Source organism: Hylobates moloch, unplaced genomic scaffold (assembly GCF_009828535.3).
Source record: "Hylobates moloch isolate HMO894 unplaced genomic scaffold, HMol_V3 SCAFFOLD_2, whole genome shotgun sequence".
NCBI classification, from domain to species: Eukaryota; Metazoa; Chordata; class Mammalia; order Primates; family Hylobatidae; genus Hylobates; species Hylobates moloch.
The window spans coordinates 47,668,406-47,688,551 of record NW_026652277.1 but is presented as its reverse complement, the minus strand read 5'-3'; the positions used below and the strand labels follow the sequence as shown (position 1 = coordinate 47,688,551).

Here is a 20,146-nt window from a genome sequence, read left to right as displayed (position 1 = left end):
ATAAATGTCATGGTTGATTTTTATAGATATTTTATATGAATCAGGTTCAAAATAAAGACCACTTATTGCTATTGGCTGATAATGTCTCTTAACCCTCTCATATAGATCTCCCAGTTTATACTGGGCACAGGAACTCTGTGTTGCCTATTGTTTGCTGAATAATTTATTCAACAAATATTTATTAAGCAACCACTATGTGTCCAGCAATGTTTTAGATGCTAAGAATGTAGAGGAAGAACAGAAGCCTGCTAAAGTCTGTGTCCTTTTGGAGTTTACATTCTCATGAGACAGTGAAAAAAATAAACAAAGAAATCAATTATGTCTGATGGTTATGAAAAAAATTCAGTAAGCTTTGGAAATAGAATGTTCCCAGGGTTGCTGTTTCAGTATGCATGGTCAAAGAATGTTTCTCTGAGAAGTTTACAGCAGAACAGAAACCTGAATCAATGAGGGAGCAATCCCTAAGAATTTCTAGGGGAATAAAATTCCAGGCTAAGGAACAAGTAAAACCAAATAGCTTGAAGTAAGATTGTGCTTCACATGGCTGAAGAACTGTAATGAAACCAGTAGAGTTGGGGAGCAGAATTAGAGAAGAGGAGAGGGTTAAGCTCTCAAATGTCTGCATTGTGATTCAGTGTTTACTTCTCTTCAGCTGCTTTCCATCAACTGAGACCAAGGAGATGGCTCTATACACTACCTCCTCTATTCTGCTGCCTCTTGCCACTCTTTTTTGCAAAAAAAAGGTACATCTGTGTCTTTCCCTGCAGCTTCGCCCTGCCTGAGACTTTGTAGTCCCCTTGCTACCTACCATGGGAGAGCTCTGTGCCGTGTTTAAAATCTGTAGATATTTGCATATTTCCCAATTTGCTTCAACGTTCACAACGTTTGGCAGCTCTTCTCATAATCTGAGGCTTGGGATTACTGTTTTCTCCTCATTTCACTTAAGTTAAAAGATTTCTTCCCTATTCTTTACTCTTTTTGTTATGTTCAGTTAGCATTAGGCAGAAGAATAGAATACAAATGCTTTTACTCAGCCATTTTGAATGGAATCCTTTTCCTCACCTACTGTTGATAAATTTAGAGTAGGTACACCTAGAGAACTTATATTTCTCAATCTCTACATTTTTTTATTTCAATATTTAGATTTTCCTATTTGAAAATCTGAGAAATTCTAGACCACCAACATCTACAGACTTACAACTATTGTTTTAAAAATAGGCTGGGCACGGTGGCTCACGCCTGTAATCCCAGCACTTTGGGAGGCTGAGGCAGGTAGATCACAAGGTCAGGAGTTCAAGACCAGCCTGGCCAAGATGGTGAAACCCCGTCTCTACTAGTAACACACACACAAAAAAAAATCAGCCAGGTGTGGTGGCGAGCGCCTGTAATCCTAGCTACTCAGGAGGCTGAGGCAGAGAATTTCTTGAACCCGGGAGGCAGAGGTTGCAATGAGCCGAGGCTGCACCACTGCACTCCAGCCTGGGAGACACAGCAAGACTCTGTCTCAAAAAAAAAAAAAAAAAAAAAAAGGTAATTTAGCACAGAATCAACTTTAAATGTACATTAAAGACTTCATAAGGAATATAAACTTGGAAACTATAGTAAATTTCTACCATGATCCTTATATTCAAACTAAGGAATAACAAAAGGCAAATAAATGTCCATATTCAAATAGATATGCAATGAAGAGAGATAAGCAAAGTATCAAAACAATATATGTTAAATAAATACAGCATTATTACTTTTGAGAACATAAACTCTGGTTATGTTGATAAAAGCTTACTCTGTTTTCTACTTTAAATAACAGTCAAATTGTCATGTACTTATGTATAAGTGATTTGCATGAAAAGTATTCTGAATCATCTAAGAGTACTTTTTAAAAAGTCAGCTCTTGGCCAGGTGCAGGGGCTCACGTCTGTAATCTCAGCATTTTGGGAGGCTAAGGTGGGCAGATCACTTGAGGTCAGGAGTTTGAGACCATCCTGGCCAACATGGTGAAACCCCATCTCTACTAAAAATTAGGCTGGGTGCGGTGGCTCATGCCTGTAGTCTCAGCACTCTGGGAGGTCGAGGCAGGCGGATCACCTGAGGTCAGGAGTTTGAGAGCAGCTTGGCCAACATAGTGAAACCCTGTCTCTACTAAAAATACAAAAATTAGCCGGGAATGCGGCACATGCCTGTATTCCCAGCTACTCAGGAGGCTGACAGGAGAATTGCTTGAACCCAGGAGGCAGAGGATGCAGTGAGCCGAGACTGCGTCACTGCACTCCGGCCTGGGTGACAAAGCGAGACTCAGTCTGAAAAAAAAAAAAATTAGCCAGTTGTAGTGGCACATGCCTGTAATTCCAGTTATTCAGGAGGCTTAAGTATATAAGAATCACTTGAACCTGGGGGGAGGAGATTGCAGTGAGCCAAAATTTGCACCACGGCACTCCAGGCTGGGCAACAGAGTGAGACTCTGTCTCAAAAAAAAAAAAAAAAAAAAAAAAAGTCAGCTTTTTCAAATAGGTGAACATTTTTCTCATAATTGATTAATAAGTTACTAATAAGTAACTTATTAAACTCTTTCTTCAGAAATGTAAAACTTAGGTTAGCTTTTACTAAACTTTAAAAACACTGGATTAGTGACCTCACATGGTTATAAAGCAAGAGTTCAAAAACTGTATATGTTAACATTTACTTTCTTATTCATTTAATAACACTTTTTACATGCAAGTACTCTGCTAGAAACTAGTGATGGAAAGATAAATCAATCACACTCCACCCTCTAGGGGCTCATAGTTAAGTGAAAAAACATAACAGAAGCAATGTGATAAGTATTATAATGAATAATAAAAAATAAACAAAGTGCTATGGAGAACACAGGGAAAAGGCAGTTAACTATCAATAGAGAAAGTGACATCTGAACTAAGCCTTAGAAATTGAAGACAAGTTCATTCAGCTGACAATGGACTAGAACTTATTTCTAGCAAATCAACTGTGTACACCAACAAGAAAGCACAAGATATGCTGCTGGGTTGGCCAAGTAGTTCTGCATAGTTGGAACAAAGGGTGAATACGGAGAAAAACTGGAGACGAGGCTTGCAGAGAAAAGCCAGTCACAGGAAGAGCCTAAAAGGCCTTACATGTTAGACTAACAATAAACTGTTAAGTAGGAGGGTTATATATGTAGAGAAAATATTTCTAAATATAGTGTGATATGTGGGATAGATGTATCTTAATGATGCTTTCAGCGATAAAGGCAGTGCCAGTGGAGGTAAGGGTGGGGCACAGTGGTATGAGAGATTACAAGTAATGCCACTGACACAGGATTAACAATCTAGGGAATAGTTATCTTTCAGGATCAAAGGAAAAAGAGATCAAGAGGACTCAGAATTCCAGGTTGGGTGATACGAACAATGGTAGTGCCATTAATTACGCTGGAAATAAATTGAAGGACTACGAATTAGTGCAAAAGACAAAAAGAGACAAATTGGAACATGGTGAAATAAAAGGGTGAAAGAGGTCGGGTGCAGTGGCTCACGCCTGTAATCCCAGCACTTTGGGAGGCCGAGGCGGGCGGATCACGAGGTCAAGAGATGGAGACCATCCTGGCCAACATGGTGAAACCCCATCTCTACTAAAAATACAAAAATTAGCTGGGCATGGTGGTGGGTGCCTGTAATCCTAGCTACTCAGGAGGCTGAGGCAGGAGAATCACTTGAACCTGGGAGGCAGAGGTTGCAGTGAGCCGAGATTGCGCCACTGCACTCCAGCCTGGCAACAGAGCGAGACTACGTCTCAAAAAATAAAGTAAAATAAAAAATAAAAGGTGAAAGAAAATGTAAAGCAAAAAAATCCCAGGATGTGAGTTCAAGAGAGGAAAATCTGATGTATGCCTCTAAATAACACATCCAACACAAGAAATAGTATACCAAGTAACAAGCAGAGACCCTCAATTTCAAGGAATGTGAGGTTGTTTTCTATTTTTACAAGTAGAAAAAACTTTAAGCATATTTATAAAACTAAAAAAGCATTTTTAGCCATTAAGAATTTTTTTTGAAATTTAATATATGCATGGGGTTTAAAAGACCATACTGAAAAGAATACACAGTAAAAGTAAATATCCCACTACAGGGCTCCAGTTCCTCTCCCTAGTAACCGTCATCACTAATTTCTTGAATATCTTTTAAAATACGTTAAATATGTATAACCATATAGGTGTACATGTAGCATATATCCTCCTTTAAATAGGCTATTAGAAACAGTTCTCAAGATACATTTTCTATTTCCTAAATATGATAGTACAGTAATCAAATTTATAACGATAGCTCTATAAATCAAGTCAATATAAAAAGTCCTGTCTACACATAATTAACAGTCTTTGTTTATCAATAAATCCAGTGATAGTAAAGATTAAAAACAAAAACCCACAATTTTTCTTCCCAGAGACTGACCTTTAGGGAATTCCTTGGGTAACAGGTTCTGAATGTGTGAGCACAATAGGGCCCATTCGCTTGAAGGTATTTTACTCAAAACTTGAAATCTGGGCTCCAGCTAGAAAGAGGGGGAAACAGGTTATGAATTAATCTCTAATTCAGAATATTTTCCTCAACACCAGGTCCACTAACTATCTCATACATGAGGGCTTTTCAACCTTGGTTGGATACTGGAATCAACTAAGAAGCTTTAAAAAATGCTCTGATGCCTGGAAGCCACTCTGTTCAAATCAAGTCTCTGGGGCTAGAGCCTGGGCAGTGTTTTTATGGGTTTCCCAACTGATTCTAATGTGCATCCGGGGTTGAGAACCACTGCCACAGAAATATAAAATCAGATGGTATGGAGGTCACCTATAAACTTTTCAGCTTGTTGTTAAATAACCTATGAGTATGGAAAATGCACTTTTTTTAATTTTATTATTTTATTTTTTGAGACACAGTTTCACTCTTGTCACCCAGGCTGAAGTGCAATGGCCTGATCTTGGCTTACTGCAATCTCCACCTCCCAGGTTCAAGTGATTCTCCTGCCTCAGCCTCCCGAGTAGCTGGGATTACAGGTGTACGCCACCATGCCTGGCTAATTTTTTTTTTTTTTTTTTTTTTTGAGACGGAGTCTCGCTCTGTCGCCCAGGCTGGAGTGCAGTGGCACGATCTCGGCTCACTGCAAGCTCCGCCTCCTGGGTTCACGCCATTCTCCTGCCTCAGCCTCTCCGAGTAGCTGGGACTACAGGCGCCCGCCACCACGCCCGGCTAATTTTTTTTTTTTGTATTTTCAGTAGAGACGGGGTTTCACCGTGGTCTCGATCTCCTGACCTTGTGATCCGCCCGCCTCGGCCTCCCAAAGTGCTGGGATTACAAGCGTGAGCCACCGCGCCCGGCCGCCTGGCTAATTTTTACATTTAGTAGAGACAGAGTTTCACTATGTTGGCCAGGCTGGTCTTGAACTCCCCCTGACCTCAGGTGATCTGCCCGCCTCGGTCTCCCAAAGGGGAAATGCACTTTTTAAATACTTGGGCAAAGGTGGCTCTAAACAACCAGAGTGTTCCTAATGCAGGACAAAGTGACGCTGGAGAGCCCACAACACAGAACCCAATAGGTGTTTACCTCACATTTTCTGAACAAGCTTAAAAGCCCAGGACAAACCTATTCTGGATATTTCATTATGAAAGAAACAGGATCAAATATTGAAAAACACCTTTAAATCTTACTGAATTACAAAGAAGTTATATATTTAGAGATAACAACAACTATTAAAATTTAACCGAAAAGCAAGATACAATTAACTACTGCTTGACTGCAAAAATCAAAAGTGAAATGAACAAATTAAATTCCTAACACGGACATTCACAAAACCTCTTTTATAGGGATTATAACCTATGGCATACGAAAGAGCCTAAGCTGGCTGCCACTACCTACATGTGGCTATTTAATCTTAAATACAAATTAATTTAAATATATGAAGTAAAAAATCTAGTTCCTCAGTTGCATCAGACACATTTGAAGTGCTCAACAGCTATTATGGGTCTAGTGACTACTGTATTAGACAGAGCCAATATAAAACATTTTAATTGTCACAGAAAGTCATATTGGACAATGCTGGCCTGGGGGTAAATGAAGCCCCGAAACTTCATATTAAATTTGTAAACATACATATGTTCTAGAGAGATGACCTATGACTTTTATTTGATTGTCAAAGGAGATCATGTTCAATTGCCACACCAGTGATTCAAGTGCCAGTGCCCAAGCCCACAGAAAGTAGAAAAGAGTTTTTTTTTTGTTTTGTCCCCAAATAGTTACCTCTTTTAAAAAAGCATATCATATCAACAGTAGCACTTCCCACCCACGGATATAGTCTTTCAACCATTGCATGAAGACGAGTAGGACTACTATTAGCACAAAATGGTCTTCCCACCTCCCTGATGTTGTTATGGTCCTGGGGCTTCACTGTTTTTTCAGAAGAGAAAAAGTAATAGTAAATCATAACCAGAAAAACAGACCTCCTTTGCTTTATTCATCATCTCCAACTTCATTAGCTATTGGTATATCCAAGATTATTTACCTGTCTTTTAACCCCAAATCCCAGCTTTTTGTGGCAAAGGGAATCACAACAAAATGGAAAGTGAATACTGCATCCCTCAGAAAAAAAGACAAACAACCTTCCATGTGTAGGATGCTGTTCCTAAGAAGAATTCCAAGGATACTTGGCTACTAACCTAAGATTTAACACCTAAGTTGTCATCAAAAACTAACACAAAACAAAGACATGATCTCACAGGTGAGCTTCCCTTATGGATAAACAGTCTGGGTTTAGCTTCCATACTGAAAAGGTCTGGGTTTGGCATTGAAACAAAGTCTTCTAAAGAGACATCATGGTGTGATGAGTAGAGTACATCCAGCTATACCCAATTTCTAGTATACGATCAACTGTCTAATTGATTTACAAACTTAGCAACTCCATCTTTAATTCTTTGCTCCTAATACATACTTTTTTAAAAAGGCAACCTCCTTGAAATGTTCGACTGTATCTTAACTAATTCAAATAAAAATTACTTTAAAAATGAGTATGCCTTTTATCTGCGAAGAAAAAATATATCCAAGCCAAAAGACCACACAAGAATATGAATAAAAGTAAAAGGCAAAATAGACCCTCAGTGTAAGACAAGACCAAAGCCTGTCATAAATTAGGTGAGCTTGCTGCGTGAACTATAACATCTGAGTTCAAAAACATCCCACAATTCAAATGTTATTAAACTAAGTGTATTTTAAGTCAATAAACTAAACGTTTGGCATTTTCTTATCAAACTAAACATTTATTTATTATGTACTATGATAAATTACAATCCCATTCCTAAGTATTTATCATAAAACAGGGGTTAGCAAATTACAGCCATGTACTAAAATCTAGCCCACATGTTTTTGTAAATAAAGTTTTATTGGAACACATCCACATTCATTTACTTACGTATTATCTACGACTGCTTTCACACTACAACAGCAGAGTACCCACAACAGAGACCCTAAAGCATAAAATACTTCATCCAGCCCTCTACAGAAAAAGTTTGCTGACCCTGGCACTAAAGAAATAAAAACTGGGCCAAGTGTGGTGGGTCACACCTATAATCCCAACACTTTGAAAAGCTGAGGCGTGAGCATCACTTAAGACCTGGAGTTCAAGACCAGTCTGGGCAACATAGAGAGATCCCATCTCCACAAAAAAAAATCAAAAATTAAAAACAAAAAATTAGCCAGGTGTGGTGGCATGCTTGTAGTCCTAGCTACTCAAGAAGCTGAGACAGGAGGACTGCTTGAGCCCAGGAGGTAGAGGCTACATGCAATGTGACTGTGCCACTGTACTCTAGCCTGGGTGACAAAGCCAAGACCTGTTTCAAAAAATAAAAAAGAAAGAAAGAAAAAGAAATGAAAACTTACGTTCACACAAAACTTACACACAAAAGTTTATAGTACCTCTATTCATTATGGCCAAAGAATGGAAACAACCCAAATGTCCTTCAGCAAGTGAATAGACACACAAACTATGGTGCACCTATACAACTCAACAAAAGTAAAGTAATTTTTTTTTTTTTTTGAGTCAGGATCTTGCTCAATCTCCCAGGCTGGAGTAGAGTGGTACAATCATAGCTCGTTGCAGCCTCGAACTCCTGGACTCAAGTGATCCTCCTGCCTTAGCCTCCCGAGTAGCTGGGATTACAGACACAACACCACAACCAGCTAATTTTTAAATTTTTTCATAAAGATGGGGTCTCATTATGATGCCCAGGCTGGTCTCAAACTCCTGGCCTCAAGCGATCCTCCAAAAGTGCTGAGATTACAGGCATGAGCCACTGCATCCAGATTGTGAATGAATTATTGTTATATATAAAAACTTGGATGATTCTCAAAGGCATTATGCTGAGTCAGATAAACCAGTCTCAAAAGATTACAAATGTAATTCCATTTATATGATGTTCTTGAAAAAAACTATTTTGATGAAGACAGATTGGTGGTTGCCGGGGTTAGAGGTGAGAGAGACTGTGACTATAAAGGAACAGAGCAAGGAAGTTTTTTGGTGATAAAACTGTCCTGTATCCTCATTGTGGTAGCAGTTACACTTATCTGCACATGTATCAAAATCCATAAAGCTGTATACCACAAAAAGGTCAATTTTACTTTGTAATAATCTAAGAAACAAAAACTTTTGAAAACAACATGATAGTTTCTGTGTTTATTTGTGCTGTGATAACAGAATACATGAAACTGGGTAGTTTACAAATAATAGAAATGTATTTCCTCATGGATTTGTAGGCTGAGAAATCTAAGATTAAGGCACTGGCTGGTTCAGTTGTCTGGTGAGGGCTGCTCTCTCCTTCCAAGATGGTGCCTTGTTGCTGCAACCTCTGGAGGGGAGGAGCGTGTGTCCTCACATGGTAGAAGGCGAAAGGGCAAGAAACCTAAAGCATAAAGACTCGTTTAGAAGGGTCTTAATCCCATTGATAAGAAAGCAGCCTTCACGGTCTAATCATGTCCTAAAGGCTCTACCTCTTAATGCCATCTGCTATGGTTTGAAAATTTCTCCTCTCCAAAACTCACGTTGAAATTTAATGCTCCAACGTGGCAGTAATTAGAGGTGGGGCCTTTGACTGGTTCATGAGGAATCTGCTCTCATGAAAAGACTAATCCATTCATGGATTAAGGTCCTCATGGGGATCAGCTGGTGGCTTTCTGAGACAAGAAAGAGAGACCTGAGTTAGCATGTGATGTCCCGTACCACCTCAGGACTCTGTAGAGTCCCTTCCAGCAAGCAGGCCCTCACCAGAGGGAGTTTCTTGATCTTGGACTCTTCAGTCTCTATAAGCATAAGAAATAAATTCCTTTTCTTTTCAAATTACCCAGTTTCAGGTATTCTGTTTCAAGCAACAGAAAACAGACTAAGACACCATCACAATGGCCATTACATTTCAACACCTGCATATTGGGGGGGACATATTTAAATAATAGTAGATAGTTTAAAGAAAAACAATAAACTAACAAGGAAACAAGCTTTAAAAATTTAGGGCAAATAATCTGAGATTTTTCCAGGGAAGATGAGATCCAAAAGTGTGGTCTGGGTTACTACACTCTTCGGTTTTAGTCCTGGCTTTATAATCCATTCACAACGGAACATTAAATCAATAACCCATCTCAGTATTTCCCTGTGATTTTTCTGCATGCAGTCTGACAGGTTGATATCTGAGGGTGAATATAAAGTCCTGAATGCAATATTTCCCTTGTCAAATATGACATACTGCATGAAGAAATACTGCAATTCAAGTTATCTCAGTTATTCAGTTACCTCCATCCAACTCTCCAGATTAGCCATAAATACAAAGGCATGGCTTATATCACAATTGTCAGCCCTTTTCACATACTCAAGTTTTCTCACTCTGCTGCTCTCAAAGCTCTTTCCCATCTCCAAGTTTTCAGGAAAATCTGGCATTATATTCCATACACACACTGAAAGACTGTGTCACATATATTTTTGCACTATACATGGTCTGCAATTTTCTTTAGGGAAACCAGATTTGCAGACTTCCCATGAGAAATCTGTAAACTGTCACCTGGAATTAATCAAAAGGTAAATTTAGTAAATACAAAATAATTATCACAGAAAACAAAAGGGAGAATTTAGTGCTTTCACAGAATCAACAATAAACACAATTTATAAATGAGTTATATATTTTGTAAATCCAATAAAATAGTTTTTTTAAAACCCAATATGAAAAACTGGCAGAAGATTAAAATCTCTGGACCAGACTAAAAACATTCAGACTAATTGCTTCCATTGTGCATAATTAACAGACCATGTCTCAAGTTAAACTTTAAAAGAGGAAGAACTCAGGAGTGACCACTAATCTTCTGTAAATCATTTTTACATGGTCATCAAAGAGAAGAAACTTTTTAGAAGGGCAAAATAAAATTTTCACCATGACAAAAAGCACATCCCAAAGTCCCTAGCATTTTGTGGTGATTTTAAATGTTAGCAAGTTCTTTGACATTCCTACTTTTAAAAGGAAAAGCCTTTTTCTCCATACCCTTTGAATGGGACTCACTTTGGACAAGTAAAATGTTGGGAGTGATACTATGTGACTTATAAGACTAGGTCATAAAAAGGATTCAAACTGTAGCTCTGCCATTAATACCAATTCCTCTCTTTCAGATTTATTGTCAGGATTGGAGATAGCATATGTAAAGTCTTTGACTTAGTGCCAGAATATTAGAAGCCTAACAAATTGCTTCTAACCAAGCACTTGTAGTCCTTAGAGTCTCCCTCAAGATGTGTATTATTAGGATTTAAGAATGAAAAGAGTAAATTATGTTGTTGAATGAAAGTCACAAAGTGCTAAAATCAAATCACGAAGAATATAAGGACTTTTAGAAAAAATTCTTTCTATTAAGGTTGAGTCAAATGAAATTGCCATTTTTGTCAGGTCAGAAAAAAGAGTATCAGTAATTTTTACAGTTCAATCTAATACATGTGGAATAAATGTTTTCTCTTGATATTATCAAACACATTATCACATATTTCAAATAAATGGAAAACCTCAGGGAATGTATAATCTAAATGTAAAAAGTTTAGAATATTTTCCATAGCAGAGAATATATGAAGGGAGTTTGCGTCACACAAACAAAAAGGGAGTTTGCTGCATCTCACTCTATGGCACAGGCTGGAATGCAGTAGCGCAATCTCAGCTCACTGTAACCTCTGCCTCCCAGGCTCAAGCAGTCCTTCCACTTCAGCCTCCTGTGTAGCTGCGAGTACAGGCCTGCACCACCATGCCTGGCTAATTTTTGTATTTTTGGTAGAGATCAGGTTTCTCCATGTAACCCAGGCTGGTCTCGAACTCCTGGGTTCAAGTAATCCGCCTGCCTCATCCTCCCAAAGTGCTGGGGTTACAGGTGTGAGCCACTGTGCCCAGTCTTATAATACTGTTTTAATTCATTCTCCTACTCATTAGACTTCAAAAATATTTCAAACCAAACCTCACCTTAGAGTTTCATCATTTAAAAAATTAACCTTCTTTGAAGGTAGCCAAGTTATGAAAGACTGAGAAAAGCTGGACAAAAACAGTATCTGAAATATATGAACATTAAAGAATTGGTTTTAGATATTTAAGACACTACGCTATACACATGTATATTTATGTGATGTGTATCTCTATTTCTCTATCTCCCTAGCTCCCTATCTGCTGTCTGTCTGTCTGTCTCTCCGTCCATCCATCTGCCTGCCCGCCTGCCCTCCTGCCCACTATGGTCTGAATGTTTGTATTCCCCCACCCCAAATTCATGTTAAAATCCCAACCCTCCCAATATGATGGTATTAGGAGGTAGGGCCTTTGGAAGGTGTTTAGGTCATGAGGGTGGAACTCTCATAAACTGATTAGTGTCCTTATAAAAGCTCCTTTGCCTCTTCCACATGTGAGGACACAGCAAGAAGGCCTTGTCTGTGAACCAGGAAGTGGGCCCTCACGAGACACTGAATCTGCTGGTGCCTTGATCTTGAACTAGAACTGTGAGAAATAAATTTCTGTCATTCATTCATTCATTCATTTATTTGAGATGGAGTTTTGCTCTTGTTGCCCAGGCTGGAGTGCGATGGCGCGATCTTGGCTCACTGCAATCTCCCGCTTCTGGGTTCAAGGGATTCTCCTGCCTGGGCGAAACAGAGCAAGACTCCATCTAATAAAAAAAAGAAGAAAACTGAGATTCAGAGAGGTAAAATTCCAAGGTCACACAGCTTGGAAGGGCTGTTAGTCATTCATTCAACAAATGGTAGACATGGTAGAGATGTAATACTTTCTCATCTATTACAATACCATTACTGCCAAAAATTTTAAAAAATAAATAAATAAGAAAGCATGTTTTAATATAAACTAATATAAACAAAGCAAACTTCTGTGCTGCAGTTTGTGCAGGTGTTCTTTCTGTGCTGCGGTTTGTCTTACAAAGCAAGCAAAATGTGGCCCATGCAAGCAAACTCTAAAAGGTAGAGTTTCTAGGGCTGTTCTCTCCCTAAAAGAGCTCTTATTCACTCTACAACTTTAAATAACATCTGTATATCTCCTCCTAACTCTCTGAGCTTCAAGATTGTTTAATTGATTGCCACTTGACATCTCCATTCGGTCACTTAAGACGTCACAAAAGTAACAAGTTCAAAAATAAGGCTCACACCTGTAATCCCAGCACTTTGGGAGGCCAAGGCAGGCGGATCACTTGAGGTCAGGAATTCGAGACCAGCCTGGTCAACACGGTGAAACCTTGTCTCTACTAAAAATACAAAAATTAGCTGGCCATCATGGCGTGCGCCTGTAATCCCAGCTACTCAGGAGGCCGAGGCAGGAGAATAGCTTGCACCCAGGAGGTGGAGGTTGCAGTGAGCCGAGATGGTGCCACTGCACTCCAGCCTGGGTGACAGAGTGAGACTCTATCTCAATTAAAAATAGATAAATTCTTGAATTCCCTTTTCACTGACCTCCAGTCTCATTTAAGAATACTGTCATCCACCCAACTGCTCAAGCCAAAACCTGAGTATTTTCCTTGCTTTCCTCCTCCCCCACACTCTTCATGTTAAGTCCCATTGGTTCTACCTACAGACTAGATCTCATCTATCCTTTTCTCTCCCAACACTTTAGATCCGAGCTGCCATTATTTTTCACCTGGACTACTATAATGGTCTTATTATTTTCCTATTTTCTCTCCTTTGCAGACAAAGTGCTTTGGGGGCTAGAGGACAGGTAACAGAAACTATAGTATATAACTTTAAAACTCTTCAGTGGCTTTCAGTGTGTTTAATAAAAGCCATACTCCTTACCATGGCCCTTTAAAATTCTAGATATCTGATCCCTTTCTACCTTTCAAACTTCATTCCACTCTCCCCCGGACATCTCCAGGCATGTTTTCAATTCCTCATACACCAACTGTTCACACTGCAGGGTCTTCCCTTCTTCCTGCAAATTCCTGGCAGGGATAACTCCTTCAATTTTCAGCTTCAAGGTCACCTCCCTTGACAAGCCTTTTCTGGCAATGTAGAAGTACCTCTGCCTTCCCATGACCCTCTATCACCTCATCTGCATTTCTTCCATGGTCTGCGCTTAACATTATTGGAAAATATCTATTTATACATTTATCATCTAGCTGTCTACCAGATTATGAACTCCAAGTAGACAGAATATGTCTGTTTTGTTTACTTATATTCACCACCTAGTAAAATGCCTGTCATGTAAATTTTTCCTGAATGAGCAAGTTAGGAATATCAGACTAAAAGGACTTTAATTTCTATACAATTTGAAGTGTTTTAAGCTACAAATTTAAAAGATAATTTATGATTTTATCTCATGAAGTATATAAATATAACTCAGAGATAGATGTGTTTCATTTCTTAAAGACCTATGACAAACCTCAAAGCAGTGCATTTTGTGTCAGATTCATTTTATAGGCAATATAGAACCTAAGACATGACTTTCTTATTTTCAGAATCTAGGTGAAAAACTGCAGTAAAATTATGAATAGGTACCAACTAGCTCAAGTAAATAATTATGTTTATATGCAAAATGACTATAGCCTCAAAAATATGTGTAATATTTTAATAAAAGCATACTCTTAAAAAAATTTAATCACAGTCATCCCTTGGTATCCACAGGAAATTGGCTCCAGGACCCCCATGAATACCAAAATCCTGCCATGCTCAAGTCCCTTATATAAAATGGCACAGTAATTACATATAACCTATGCATATTTTCCTGTATACTTTAAATCATGCTTGTCCAACCTATGGCTCATGGGCTGCATATGGCCCAGGACAGCTTTGAATATGGCCCAAATTTGTAAACTTTCTTAAAACATTATGAGATATTTTGTGATTTTTTTTTTTTTTTTTAGCTCATCAGCCACCGTTAGTGCTGGTATATTTTATATGTGGCCCAAGACTATTCTTCTTCTCCCAACGTTGCCCAGGGAACCCGAAAGATTGGACACACCTGCAAATCATTTCTAGATTACTTATAATACCTAACACAATGTAAATCCTATGTAAATTTTTGTTATAATGTATTTTCAAATATAAAATTGTTTATTATTATTGTTTGCAACATCTTTTCCCAAATATTTTCTATCCATAGTTGGTTGAATCCATGGATGTGGAACCTGTATATATGGAGGGCTGAATGTATTTCCATCTGGACAAAAGTATTTTGTAGAGAGAGAAAATAACCTATTTTGGTTAGGTCCAAGGGAGAATAATAAATTACTGTCCCATTCTGTGTTGGTTATAAATATATCCACAAATTTTATGATGCTCCTCTTTTCAAAGGTAGAGTCTAATTAATCCCCTCTTAATTATGGGTTACACTTAGCAACACGTTTCTAAGGAACAGAATATGGCGGAAGTGACTATGTGTGACCAGATTATAAAAGACATTATGACTTCCTTCTTGCTCTCTCTCAGATTACTCGCCGTGAAGGAAGCCAACTTCCACATCGTGAAAACACTCCAGCAACCCTATGGAGGGGTCCACATGAGTAGAAACCAAAGGTTTCTGCTGACAGCTAGTAAGAAATTGAGGTCTTCTGTCAACAGCTATGTACATGAGCCATGCTGGAAAGTGATCCTCTAGTCCCAGTCAAGCCTTTAGACAGCTACTGCCAACATCCTGAGTACAACCTCATGAGAAATCCTAAGCCAGGGCCACCTAGTTAAACCACTCCTAAATACCTGGCCCACAGACACTGTGAGATAATAAATGCTTGGTTTTTTTTTAAGCGACTTAACTTGAATCAGCAATAAGTAATCTATATTCGTTCAACCAATAATCATTGATCTGTGCCTACTATGGCCCAGGCACTGTACCAGGCCCTACAGACACAGGGAAAAAATAAGACTCACTATCTTACAGGGATAGACGGGATATACAAGAGGATAGAGGACAGTATAGCAACACAGTGTTAAGTGCTCTAAACGGATAAATAGAAGGCCCTACCTCAACACCCAGAACACAACATCAAGTTTCAAAAGAAGAAGGAAGAGGAAGAGGAGAAGCTGTTTAAGGGGGAAAGAGTGGGTGTAGGTGTGCATATCTACATGTAAGGTGCAAGGAAAGTGCAGAGGATGACAAATGAAGGGACTGGAGATATATATAAGTACCAGTTGGATAATGAAAGGATGCCATACTCCGAGCTTTAACTAAAGGCAATAAAGAGACACTGAGAATTTCAATAAAGTAGGGTAAGATTCACATTCTACAAAGAAGACTCTTGCTGCAGTATGGAAAACGGCTCCAAAGGGCCTCCTCTAATACAGACAGTTAAAAGGAAACTGCAGCTATCCAGTTTAGGTAGAATGATGGCCTGAAATATCTTAGCAACAAGAAGTAAAAAAGCAGCAGACAGATTCAACAGACATTTAGAAGGTAGAAAGACAGAACTTTATGATTGATTTTAAAATTAAATGCCATCAATATCTCCAGAACACTAAAAAAGGAAAATCACCATAATATGCAAATATTCAGAACAAATAAAAGAACAATCTTTATTGGTATACATGGCAAACCCTCTAAACTCAAAAGAATCACCAACACATTCTGAAAGTGGAAATGAATTTTAAATCAGTTGTCCAAAAAGATAGAACTATAAATTCAATATGATAAAGGCATAAGTGGCTTTGCATAATTCTAATGTAACTCATCAAAAACCTCAATAGTCATTTACAACTGACAAGCCCAACTCTGTATATTTTAACTTTTTTTATTGCTAGTATGAAGTATAGTTCTTTTTCTTTCCCTTTTAGAATAAAGGGATCAAGGAGATACTGTATTACCTCTCCTTGAATATCTAAGTCAGATATGCCAGAATACAACACATTGTCTTTATCTAGCTCAAGAGTTCTCAGTGTTCCTCTAAGGTTGAAACTCTTCAGGACTTCAGTGAGCATATATTATCAACATAAGAACTCTTTCTAAGCTATAATGTAAGCTCTTTGAGGGCAGAAATCATGTCTTAAACATCTATTCCTAGCACTAAGCCCACTGCATCTGAAGCAAGGAAAAATTCAAAAGATATTTATTGAATGGATTCATATTAAACTAAATACTAGGAGTCTATTCCTACGCACATATCCATACACATACACACACACACACACACACACACACACACACACACACACACACTAAAATATTTACTGACGGAATTTGTTTCATAATACAGGGATAGAGTAAATGCATGGGAATGTAATAAAACAAGATGGGCCAATATATAACTTTTTAGAACTGTGAGATTTATCAGAGAAAAGTGAAAGTAAACAAGGGAGTTACAGGGAGGGCATCTATTTTATGTATTTGGTTCCTGGGGTAAAATAAACTAAAATACATTTTAAAAGGTTAAAACTATGCTTTCTTAACAGATTTTTGCCTTTAATTTATAACCCAGTGTTCTCGTTACAAAATATTTATACTTCATAATTCTAAATACCAAATAACTTATTTTAGAACTATGGTTAAAAGATTATAATAAAAAAAAGAAGGGGCACAAATGTACTACAGAAAAATAAAAATATGATTCATATAATAACAAAGTAAGAGAAAATGACATTTAATGTTCTCCTAATTTTCTGGTTGCTGTTGCAGTCTGAAGGAACACAAGATTAATTGGACACTTGTAACATAAAAATAACCTAAATATAGTCATTCATTTTTGGCTTAGGAGTCTCACTGCCAGCTCTTTAGTAAAAATATTCCTTATAAAATACTAATATTTTCTTTTATGAAATCTCAAGATTTTCAGTAAGTAGATAGCTTCTGGAACTCAAAGAAAAGTAGCATTTAACATAAAATTGAATAATTTACTAGATTACGTGACTCATTGGTCTTTCCATTATTGCATTTTTTCTGCAAGCAAGACAAATATTTCCTTTTTTGTCTTCATGCTTTTGTCTCTAATCCTCAAATTTCCAAAGAAAGTTACAATATGAATTAAATAACCAACAATTTGCTTGCTTTAACATTTTTTTCCTAGTATAACTCCATCAGTATTCATAATAAATTTAGTATTTGCCATTCTTTTTGGAGTACTGGCAACTAAACGAAACTATTAAAAGCAAAATTTAAAGATATACAGTCAGCCCTCTGCATCTGTGGGTTCTACACTGTGGATTCGGCCAACTGCAGATCAAAAATATTCAGAAAAAGCAAACTGCATCTGTACTAAACATGTACATATTTTTTTCTTGTCATTATTCCTAAACAATACAGAATAACAACTATTTATATAACATTGACATTGTATTCGGTATTATAAGTAATCTAAAGATGATTAACAGTATACAGGAGGATACGCACAGTTATGTGCAAAAACTATGCCATTTCATATCAAGGACTTGAGCACCTACAGATTTTGGTGCAGATTTTGGTGCTTGAGGAAGGTCCTGAAATCAGTCCCCCACAGATACAAGGGATGACTGTATATTAGAAACATTTTTAAAGGCACACATTAATGGTAATAAAATATCCAATTAAAAATAAAACACTTAATATAGTAATCAAAACAGTATGGTACTAGCATAAGGATGGTAACATGGACCAACAGAACGGAATAGAGCCCAGGAAAAAACTCTCATATACATGGCCAACTGATTTTCAACAAGGGAGCTAAGACTATTCAATAGAGGAGAAGGCAGTCTCATCAACAAAACCAGTGCTGTGAAAATTGGATCTACCTTAAAAATTAACATAAAATGGGTCATAGACCTAAATTTAAGAGCTGAAACTATAAAATTCTTTTAAAAAAAAAATGGGCAACTCTTCAATGTTTTTTGTTTGTTTTTGTGATGGAGTCTCACTCTGTCGCCCAGGCTGGAGTGCAGTGGTGCGATCTTGGCTCACTGCAATCTTTGGCTTCCAGGTTAAAGCGATTCTCCTGCCTCAGCCTCCCAAGTAGCTGGGATTACAGGTGTGTGCCACCACGTCTGGCTAATTTTTTTTTGTATTTTTTTTTTTTTTTTAGTAGAGACAGGGTTTCACCACGTTGGCCAGACTGGTCTCGAACTCCTGACCTCAGGTGATCCACCTGCCTTGGCCTCCCAAAGTGCTGGGATTACAGGTATGAGCCACCATGCCTAGCCCAATGGTTTCTTAAATATGACACCAAAACCACAGGAAACAAAATAGATAAACTGTACTTCATAAAAATTAAAGACTTTAGTATACCAAAGGACACTATCAACAGAGTAAAGCTCCCAGAATGAAAGAAAATATCTGCGAAATCACACATCTGATAAGAGTTATCCAGAACACATAAAGAACCCCTATAACTCAACAACAAAGAGATAAACAACCCAATTTAAAAATGAGCAAAGGAGGTGGGAAGATCACTTGAAGCCAGGAGTTTGAGACCACCCTGGAAAACATAGTGAGACCCCTGCCTCTACAAAAAATTAAAATATTAGCTGCGCATGTGGCACGTGCCTGTAGTCCTAGCTACTCAGGAGGCTGAGGCAACAGGATTCCTTGAGCCCAGGAACTGTGGGTCAAAGTGAGCTATCATCGCACCACTACACTCCAGACTGGGTGACAGAGTGAGACCCTGTCTTTTAAAAAAGACAAAAGGGCAAAGGAGCAAATTACATGAACACACATTTCACTGAAGAAGATATATACACTTGACCCTTAACCAACACAGGTTTAAACTATTTGAGTCCAGTTATATGTGAATTTTCTCAATAAATAAATTAGAAATTTTTTGGAGATTTGTGACAATTTGAAAAATCTTACAGACAAACTTTATAGCCTAAGAATATTGAAAAAATTAAGAAAAAATTAAGTAGGTCATGAATGCATAAAATATATGTAGATACCAGTCTATTTTTTATCATTTTTTACCATAAAAATATATACAAATCTATTATAAAAAGTTGAAACGTATCAAGACTTACACATGCACAGACTGTACATGGTGCCATTCATAATCAAGAGAAATGTAAACAGTGAAGATGCAGTATTAAATCATAACTGCATAAAATTAACTGTAGTACAGACTCTACTACCAAAATAACTTCGTAGCCATCTCTTGTCACTATAGTGGTAAGCTCAAATGTTGCGAGTATTCATTAAAACACTGTGCGACGCTAATTATCTCTGCCAGAGCAGTTCATCTCTCCAGTAAGTTGTATATGGCAACAAAATGTGTCTCAAGGTCCATGCATATATTTTTTTATCATGTTTAGCTCAATATCACAAACCTTGACTAACACCGTGGAACTCATACAAAGTGCCACTAGTGACGCTGGTTGTGTTCCCAAGAAGCAGAGAAAAGTCATGACATAACAAGGAAAAGTTGAATTGCTTGACACGTACCTTAGATTGAGGTCCGCAGGTACAGTTGCCGACTATTTCAAGAAAAACAAATCTAGCATTAAGGACCACTGTAAAAACAGAAAGGGAAACTGGTGAAGCCATCACTGCAGCTCTGCCAGAAGGCACAAAACCCTGCGCTTTTTGCAAAATACTTTTTTATCTCATAATGAAAATCCAGCTTTATTGTGGGCACAGGGTTGCTATAAGAAAGGCATATCCATGGACTCTAATATGATTTGAGAAAAAGCTAAGTCATATATCAATTTAAAGCAAAAATAACATGAAGGATCT

The 20,146-nt window shown here is 37.8% G+C and overlaps 1 protein-coding gene across 7 annotated transcripts in view; it reads right to left on the bottom strand.

Annotated features, from left to right (window-relative positions):
• Positions 1–20,146, bottom strand: part of WDFY3 (WD repeat and FYVE domain containing 3) — a 303,349-nt gene that overhangs the window by 224,339 nt on the left and 58,864 nt on the right. For 6 of the 7 annotated variants that reach the window (XM_058433183.1, XM_032146792.2, XM_058433198.1 and 3 more), the window contains one exon: positions 4,437–4,536. The exons of the other annotated variant lie outside the window; for it this stretch is intronic. The gene's annotated coding sequence lies outside the window, so the exon portion shown is untranslated. The remainder of the gene's footprint in view (positions 1–4,436; positions 4,537–20,146) is intronic. 7 annotated transcript variants of the gene reach the window in all.